This window comes from Nycticebus coucang, chromosome 1 (genome assembly GCF_027406575.1).
Source record: "Nycticebus coucang isolate mNycCou1 chromosome 1, mNycCou1.pri, whole genome shotgun sequence".
In the NCBI taxonomy this organism is placed as follows: domain Eukaryota; kingdom Metazoa; phylum Chordata; class Mammalia; order Primates; family Lorisidae; genus Nycticebus; species Nycticebus coucang.
Genome location: NC_069780.1, coordinates 109644800 through 109654551, shown reverse-complemented (window position 1 = coordinate 109654551; position 9752 = coordinate 109644800).

Below are 9752 nucleotides of genomic sequence, written 5' to 3'. Positions count from 1 at the left end.
AATTTTTCTAGTTTAATTATAATTTCCCATTGCTGCCTATTTCAATAATTAGAACTTCATTTTTGTTAGTGTTTCTACTGCTATTATTTGGTTTTTCCAGCCAATTTTATCCTGTAAAGTTTTCTGTTTGCTTGCTTTGGTTTGATTTATAGCATTTTTGTCTTTCCTCTCTACTTGGTGGAGGTGGGGTACTGTATCTGATCAGGTTAGCAAAGAGCTGCTGACCTCAAGGGAACCACCCAACTGGGCACCCCCAGAAGGTGTTTTTTTTTTAAAGTTGTATCAAAGTACCCTACTGTACACCTATATTGCTCTGTCTCCCTCTATCTGTGCCTCTCTTCTTTTTGTCAATATTCCTTTTACCCACCCCCTCTCCTTTCTCTATTTTTCTTTTTTTTTCCTTATCACTCGGTCCTCCTTTCTTTCATCCCTTTTTTGCTCTTAAACCTTCTCATCCTTCTAGTCCTGTAACCCTTAGTCCACAGGCACGAGAACTTAAAGAGCAAGAGGAAGTGAAAGGAAAATTAGGGCAAGGAAACAGATAGAAGAAATCACACATGAGGAAGAATCAGCAGAAAACTCCAGGCAACATGAAGAACCAGTTCAGAACAACCCCACCAAAGGACCATGAGGTAGCTACTGAAGAGGATTCCACCTATACAGAAATGTTAGGAATGACAGAAAGGGAATTTAGAATACACATGTTGAAAACAATGAAAGAAATGATGGAAACAATGAAGGAAACTGCTAATAAAGTGGAAAATAACCAAAAGGAAATCCAAAGACAGAATCAAATCAGAGATGAACAATATGAAGAATATAAAAAGGATATAGCAGAGCTGAAGGAAATGAAACAGTCAATCAGGGAACTTAAAGATGCAATGGAAAGTATCAGCAACAGGTTAGACCATGCAGAAGAAAGAATTTCAGAGGTAGAAGACAAAGTTTTTGAGATAACTCAGATAGTAAAAGAGGCAGAAAAGAAGAGAGAGAAAGCAGAACGTTCACTGTCAGAATTACGGGACTTTATGAAGTGTTCCAACATACGAGTTATAGGAATTCCAGAAGGGGAAGAAGAATGCCCCAGAGGAATGGAAGCCATACTAGAGAATATTATAAAAGAAAATTTCCCACATATCACCAAAGATTCTGACACACTGCTTTCAGAGGGCTATCAGACCCCAGGTCGCCTCAACTCTAACCGAGCTTCTCCAAGACACATTGTGATGAACCTGTGCAAAGTCAAGACAAAAGAAAAGATTCTGCAAGCTGCCAGGAGTAAGCGCCAGTTGACCTACAGGGGCAAATCCATCAGAGTGACCTCAGACTTCTCTAATGAAACTTTCCAAACAAGAAGACAATAGTCATCTACCTTTAATCTACTTAAACAAAACAATTTCCAGCCCAGAATTCTGTACCCTGCTAAGGTAAGCTTCAAAATTGATGGAGAAATCAAATCATTTACGGATATACAAACATTGAGGAAATTCGCCACAACAAGAGCAGCTCTACAGGAAATACTTCAACCTGTTCTGCACACTGACCACAACAATGGATCAGCAGCAAAGTAAGAACTCAGAAAATAAAGGACAGAACCTAACCTCCACACTGATGCAAAAGATATAACTAAGCAATGGACTCTCACAAAATAAGACAAATAGAAAACTACCACACTTATCAATTATCTCAATAAATGTTAATGGCTTGAATTCCCCACTGAAGAGACATAGATTGGTTGACTGGATTCAAAAACACAAGCCATCCATTTGCTGTCTGCAAGAAACACACCTGGCTACAAAAGACAAATTAAAGCTCCGAGTCAATGGTTGGAAGACAATTTTTCAGGCAAATGGAATTCAGAAGAAAAGAGGAGTTGCAAATTTATTTTCAGATACATGTGGATTTAAAGCAACTAAAGTCAAAAAAGACAAAGATGGTCACTTTATATTCGTCAAGGGAAAACTACAACAAGAAGACATTTCAATTCTAAATATTTATGCACCCAATTTAAATGCTCCCAGATTCTTGAAACAGACCTTACTCAGTCTGAGCAATATGATATCTGATAATACCATAATAACAGGGGACCTTAACACTCCTCTTACAGAGCTGGACAGATCCTCTAAACAGAAATTAAACAAGGATATAAGAGACTTAAGTGAGACCCTAGAACAACTGTGCTTGATAGACGCATATAGAACACTCCATCCCAAAGATAAAGAATATACATTCTTCTCATCACCCCATGGAACATTCTCCAAAATTGATCATATCCTGGCACACAAAACAAATATCAACAGAATCGAAAGAATTGAAATTTTACCTTGTATCTTTTCAGACCATAAGGCACTAAAGGTAGAACTCAACTCTAACAAAAATGCTCGACCCCACCCAAAGGCATGGAAATTAAACAATCTTCTGTTGAATAACAGATGGGTGAAGGAAGAAATAAAACAGGAAATCATTTACTTCCTTGAGCATAACAACAATGAAGACACAAGCTACCAAAACCTGTGGGATACTGCAAAAGCAGTTTTGAGAGGAAAATTCATCGCTTTAGATGCCTACATTCGAAAAACAGAAAGAGAGCACACCAACAATCTCACAGGAGATCTTATGGAATTGGAAAAGGAAGAACAATCTAAGCCTAAACTCAGGAGAAGAAAAGAAATATCCAAAGTCAGATCAGAGATCAATGAAATTGAAAACAAAAGAATCATTCAGAAAATTAATGAAACAAGGAGTTGGTTTTTTGAAAAAATAAATAAAATAGATAAACCATTGGCCAGACTAACGAGGAATAGAAAAGTAAAATCTCTAGTAACCTCAAACAGAAATGATAAAGGGGAAATAACAACTGATCCCACAGAGATACAAGAGATCATCTCTGAATACTACCAGAGACTCTATGCCCAGAAATTTGACAATGTGAAAGAAATGGATCAATATTTGGAGTCACACCCTCTCCCTAGGCTCAGCCAGGAAGAAATAGAGCTCCTGAACAGACCAATTTCAAGCACTGAGATCAAAGAAACAATAAAAAAGCTTCCAACCAAAAAATGCCCTGGTCCAGATGGCTTCAGACCAGAATTCTATCAAACCTTCAAGGAAGAGCTTATTCCTGTACTGCAGAAATTATTCCAAAAAATTGAGGAAGAAGGAATCTTCCCCAACACACTCTATGAAGCAAACATCACCCTGATACCAAAACCAGGAAAAGACCCAAACAAAAAGGAGAATTTCAGACCAATCTCACTCATGAACATAGACGCAAAAATTCTCAACAAAATCCTATCCAATAGATTACAGCTTATCATCAAAAAAGTCATTCATCATGATCAAGTAGGCTTCATCCCAGGGATGCAAGGCTGGCTTAACATACGCAAGTCTATAAAGGTTATCCACCATATTAACAGAGGCAAAAATAAAGATCACATGATCCTCTCAATAGATGCAGAAAAAGCATTTGATAAAATCCAGCATCCTTTTCTAATTAGAACACTGAAGAGTATAGGCATAGGTGGCATATTTCTAAAACTTATCGAAGCTATCTATGACAAACCCACAGCCAATATTTTACTGAATGGAGTAAAACTGAAAGCTTTTCCTCTTAGAACTGGAACCAGACAAGGTTGTCCTCTGTCACCTTTACTATTCAACGTAGTGCTGGAAGTTCTAGCCAATACAATTAGGCAAGACAAGGAAATAAAGGGAATCCAAATGGGAGCAGAAGAGGTCAAACTCTCCCTCTTTGCTGACGACATGATCTTATACTTATAGAACCCAAAAGACTCAACCACAAGACTCCTAGAAGTCATCAAAAAATACAGTAATGTTTCAGGATATAAAATCAATGTCCATAAGTCAGTAGCCTTTGTGTACACCAATAACAGTCAAGATGAGAAGCTAATTAAGGACAGAACTCCCTTCACCATAGTCTCAAAGAAAATGAAATACCTACGAGTATACCTAACGAAGGAGGTGAAGGACCTCTATAAAGAAAACTATGAAATCCTCAGAACGGAAATAGCAGAGGATATTAACAAATAGAAGAACATACCATGCTCATGGATGGGAAGAATCAACATTATTAAAATGTCTATACTTCCGAAAGCAATCTACCTATTCAATGCCATTCCTATCAAAGTACCTACATCGTACTTTCAAGATTTGGAAAAAATGATTCTGCGTTTTGTATGGAACCGGAAAAAAACCTGTATAGCTAAGGCAGTTCTCTGTAACAAAAATAAAGCTGGGGGCATCTGCATACCAGATTTTAGTCTGTATTACAAAGCCATAGTGCTCCAGACAGCGTGGTACTGGCACAAAAACAGAGACATAGACACTTGGAATCGAATTGAAAACCAAGAAATGAAACTAACATTTTACAACCACCTAATCTTTGATAAACCAAACAAGAACATACCTTGGGGGAAAGACTCCCTATTCAATAAATGGTGTTCGGAGAACTGGATTTCTACATGTAAAAGTCTGAAACTGGACCCACACCTTTCCCCACTCACAAAAATTGATTCAAGATGGATAAAGGACTTAAATTTAAGGCATGAATCAATAAAAATCCTCCAAGAAAACATAGGAAAAACACTGGAAGATATTGGCCTGGGGAAAGACTTCATGAAGAAGACTGCCATGGCAATTGCAACAACAACAAAAATAAACAAATGGGACTTCATTAAACTAAAAAGCTTCTGTACAGCTAAGGACACAATAACCAAAGCAAAGAGACAACCTACATAATGGGAAAGGATATTTGCATATTTTCAATCAGACAAAAGCTTGATAACTAGGATCTATAGAGAACTCAAATTAATCCACATGAAAAAAGCCAACAATCCCTTATACCAATGGCAAGAGACATGAATAGAACTTTCTCTAAAGACGACAGATGAATGGCTAACAAACACATGAAAAAATCTCCCTCATCTCTATATATTAGAGAAATGCAAATCAAAACAACCCTGAGATATCATGTAACCCCAGTGAGAATGGCCCACATCACAAAATCTCAAAACTGCAGATGCTGGCGTGGATGTGGAGAGAAGGGAACACTTTTACACTGCTGGTGGCACTGCAAACTAGTACAACCTTTCTGGAAGGAAGTATGGAGAAACCTCAAAGCACTCAAGCTAGACCTCCCATTTGATCCTGCAATCCCATTACTGGGCATCTACCAAGAAGGAAAGAAATCCTTTTATCATAAGGACACTTGTACTAGACTGTTTCTTGCAGCTCAATTTACAATTGCCAAAATGTGGAAACAGCTTAAATGCCCATCAACCCAGGAATGGATTAACAAGCTGTGGTATATGTATACCATGGAATACTATTCAGCCACTAAAAAAAATGGAGACTTTACATCCTTCGTATTAACCTGGATGGACGTGGAAAACATTATTCTTAGTAAAGCATCACAAGAACGGAGAAGCATGAATCCTATGTACTCAATTTTGATATGAGGACAATTAATGACAATTATGGTTAGGGGGGGGGAAACAGAAAGAGGGAAGGAGGGAGGTGGGTAGGGCCTTGGTGTGTGTCACACTTAATGGGGGAAGACATGATTGCAAGAGGGACTTTAGCTAACAATTGCAATCAGTGTAACCTGGCTTATTGTACCCTCAATTTATCCCGAACAATAAAAAAAAAAAAAAAGAAAAGAAAAGAAACAGCTGAAGATCTTAACCAATGGAAAAACATACCATGCTCATGGCTGGGAAGAATCAACATCGTTAAAATACCTATAGTACCCAAAGAAATATATAATTTTAATGCAATTCGTATTAAAGCTCCATTGTCATATTTTAAAATCTTGAAAAAATAATACTTCATTGTATATGGAAACAGAAAAAAACTCGAATAGCCAAAACATTATTCAGCAATAAAACAAAGCAGGAGGAATCACGCTACCAGACGTGAGACTGTACTATAAATCGATAGTGATCAAAAGAGCATGATACTGCCACAAAAGCAGAGAAGTAGATGTCTGGAACAGAATAGAGAACCAAGAGATGAATCCAGCTACTTACCGTTATCTGATCTTTGACAAGCCAATTAAAAACATTCAGTGGGGAAAAGATTGCCTATTTAACAAATGGTGGTGGGTAAAATGGCTGGTAACCTGTAGAACATTGAAACTGGACCCACACCTTTCACCCGTAACTAAGATAAACTCTCACTGGATAAAAGATTTAAACTTAAAACATGAAACTATAAAAATACTTGAAGAAAGTGCAGGGGAAACTCTTGAAGGAATCAGCCTGAGTGAATATTTTATGAGGAGGACTCCCCAGGCAATTGAAGCAATTTCTAAAATACATTACTCGACCTGATCAAACTAAAAAGCTTCTGCACTGCCAAGAACATTATAAGTGAAACAAGCAGACAGCCCTCAGAATGGGAGAAAATATTTGCAGGTTATACCTCCAATAAAGGTCTAATAACCAGAATCCACAGAGAACTCAAAGGTAGGGCAAGAAAAGAACACATGACCCCATCTCAGGGTGAGCAAGGGATTTAAAGAGCAACTTCTCTAAAGAAGAAAGATGCATTATCTACAAACACATGAAAAAAAGCTCATCATCCTTAATCATCAGAGAAATGCAAATCAAAACTACTTTGAGATATCACCCATCCCAGTAAGAGTAGCCCACATAAAAAAAATCCCAAAATCAGAGATGTTGGCGTGGATGTGGAAAAAAGGGCACACTTCTACACTGCTTGTTGGAATGCACACTAATACGTTCATCCTGGAAGGATGTTTGGAAAATACTTAGAGACCTAAAGATAGACCTGCCATTCGATCCTGTAATTCCTTTACTAGGTTTATGCCCAGAAGACCAAAAGTCACAATATAACAAAGACATCTGTACCAGAATGTTTATTGCAGCCCAATTCATAATTGCTAAGTCATGGAAGAAGCCCAAGTGTCCATTCACCCACAAATGGACTAGCAAACTGTGGTACATGTATACCATGGAATATTATGCAACCTTAAAGAAAGATGGAGACTTTACCTCTTTCATGTTTACATGGATGGAGCTGGAACATATTCTTCTTAGCATAGTATCTCAGGAATGGAAGAAAAAGTATCCAATGTACTCAGCTCTACTATGAAGCTAAATTATAGCTTTCACATGAAGGCTATAACTCAACTATAGCACTAGACTATGGGGAAAGGGCCAAGGAAGGGGAAGGGAGGGTGGAAGATTTGGTGGAGGGAGGGTAATGGGTGGGGCCACATCTACAGTGCATCTTAGAATGGGTACAGGTGAAACATACTAAATGCAGAATACAGATGCCTGTATACGGTAACTAAGAAAATGCTATGAAGGCTACGTTGAACAGTTTGATGAGAATATTTCAGATTGTATATGAAACCAGCACATTGTTCCCCTTGATTGCACTGATGTACTCAGCTATTATTTAACAATTAAAAAAAAAAGAAAGTGACCATGATTGATCGAGACTTTACCTCTTTCATGTTTACATGGATGGAGCTCGAACATAGTCTTCTTAGTAAAGTATCTCAAGAATGGAAGAAAAGGAGCACCCCCCCACCTACAGAAGAGCTGCACCAGGACCCGCAATCAGCACACTCCTGGACCTCCAGAAGAGCTGCGTGGAGACCTGTGATTGGCACCCTCCCACCTCCAGAAGAACTGTGCCAGGACCCGCGATTGGCAGCCTCCCCTCCATGAGAGCTTCACCCACCCAACCCTGGTAAGAGCTGTGCCATGAACGCTACCCCGCCATACGGGCCTCCCCATGCCGTGACCAGGAACTTCAGAAGCTGAGCAACCTGGCACACCCCCTTCTTTATCCTCCCTGCCTCCACATCCACCCGTTCATCTGGCCATGAAATTTGGTAGCCGCGTGCCCTCCAGAGCCCTCCCTGCCTCTGCACAAAGCCCTTCTCCTGGCCAGTGACTGCTGGAGCCTTGGGCATTCTGTGCCAAAGTCACTGGGTGCCAGGAACTCCCAGAACTATGTGCACCACCCCCTGCCCTGTTGCTGGATCCGGAGGTGTCACACTCTGGAGATACTCCTACAACCAGAACTCCCTAGCTGAGCATCCCCAGAAGAGCTACACAGGGTCACTCCCTACAAAGATCCAGGAACAGTAGAGTGATCCCCCAGGGTCTAATCTCAGAGAGACAGCACACCAACTCTGAGCATGACCAGAGGCAATGGGGAAAAAAAAATCATGAGGTGAAATCAACGAAAATATTCTGGGAATATGAACAATCAGAGTAGATCAACTCCCCCAAGGAACAATGGGGCAGATACAGCACAAGATCCCATGCACAAACAAATAGCTGAGATGTCAGAAATCAAAATCAGAATCTGGATAGCAAATAAGATTGAATTAAAATACCAAGCAGTAACCCAAAAAATGTCTCAAGAACTCAGCAAATTAAAAGACCAAATGACCAAAGATTTTGACACATTGAGACAAGAAGTTGCAGCCCTCGAAAATCTGAGAAACACAGTAGAATCCCTCAGTAACAGAATGGAGCAAGCAGAGGAAAAGATTTATTACATTGAAGACAAGGTTTTCAAACACTCCCAAACTCTCAGAGAGGAAGAGAAATACAGGGAAAAAACAGACCACTCTCTCAGAAAGCTCTGGGATAATTTTAAGAAAACTAATATTCGTCTTATAGGGATCCCTGAAAGTGATGAAGTGGCTTCACAAGACACAGAGTCTCTTCTCCATGGGATTATGAAAGAGAACTTTCCAGAGATCTAAGAGATTCTGAAATTCAGATAGCTGACACTTTCAGAACTCTAGCATGACTAAACCTGAATACGACATCCCCTAGACACATCATAATCAATTTCACTAAAGGTAATATGAAGGAGAAAATTCTAAAAGCAGCCAGATGAAACAAAAGCATTACCTACAAGGGGAAGAATATTAGAATAACAGTTGATCTCTCTACTGAAATCTTTCAAGCTAGAAGAGGATGGTCATCAAATTTTAATCTCCTAAAACAAAATAACTTTCAACCCAGGATCCTGTACCCAGCTAAACTGAGTTTCATTTATGATGGAGAAATTAAATACTTTAATGACAATCACATGTTGAAGAAATTTGCCACAACTAAACAAGCTCTCCAGAATATTCTCAGACCTATCCTCCATAAAGATCAGCATAATCCTAGACCACTAAAGGAAAAATACCCAGAAAATTTTGATCAAATTCCAACTTTCACAGACGTAAAAGAATTAAAAGTGTCCACCAGACTCTTGAAAGGCTTATCTATATTCTCAATTAATGTGACGGTTTAAATTGTCCTCTAAAGAGGCACAGGTTGGCTGACTGGATACAAAAACTCAAGCCAGATAACTGCTGCATACAAAAATCTCACCTTACATTAAAAGACAAATATAAACTTAAGGTGAAGGAATGGTCATCTGTACTCCAGGTAAATGGAAAGCACTAAAAAACAGGTGTTGCAATCCTATTCACATATGCAATAGGCTTTAAACCAACCAAAATAAGGAAGGAAAAGGATGGACACTTCATATTTGTTAAAGGTAATACTCAATATGAGATTTCAATTGTTAATATTTATGCACCCAACCAGAACACACTTCAATTTATAAGAAAAACTCTAACAGACATGAGGAACTTGATTTCCTCCAGTTCCATAGTAGTTGGAGATTTTAACACCCCTTTAGCAGTGCTGGATAGATCCTCCGAAAAGAAGCTAAGCAAAGAAATCTTA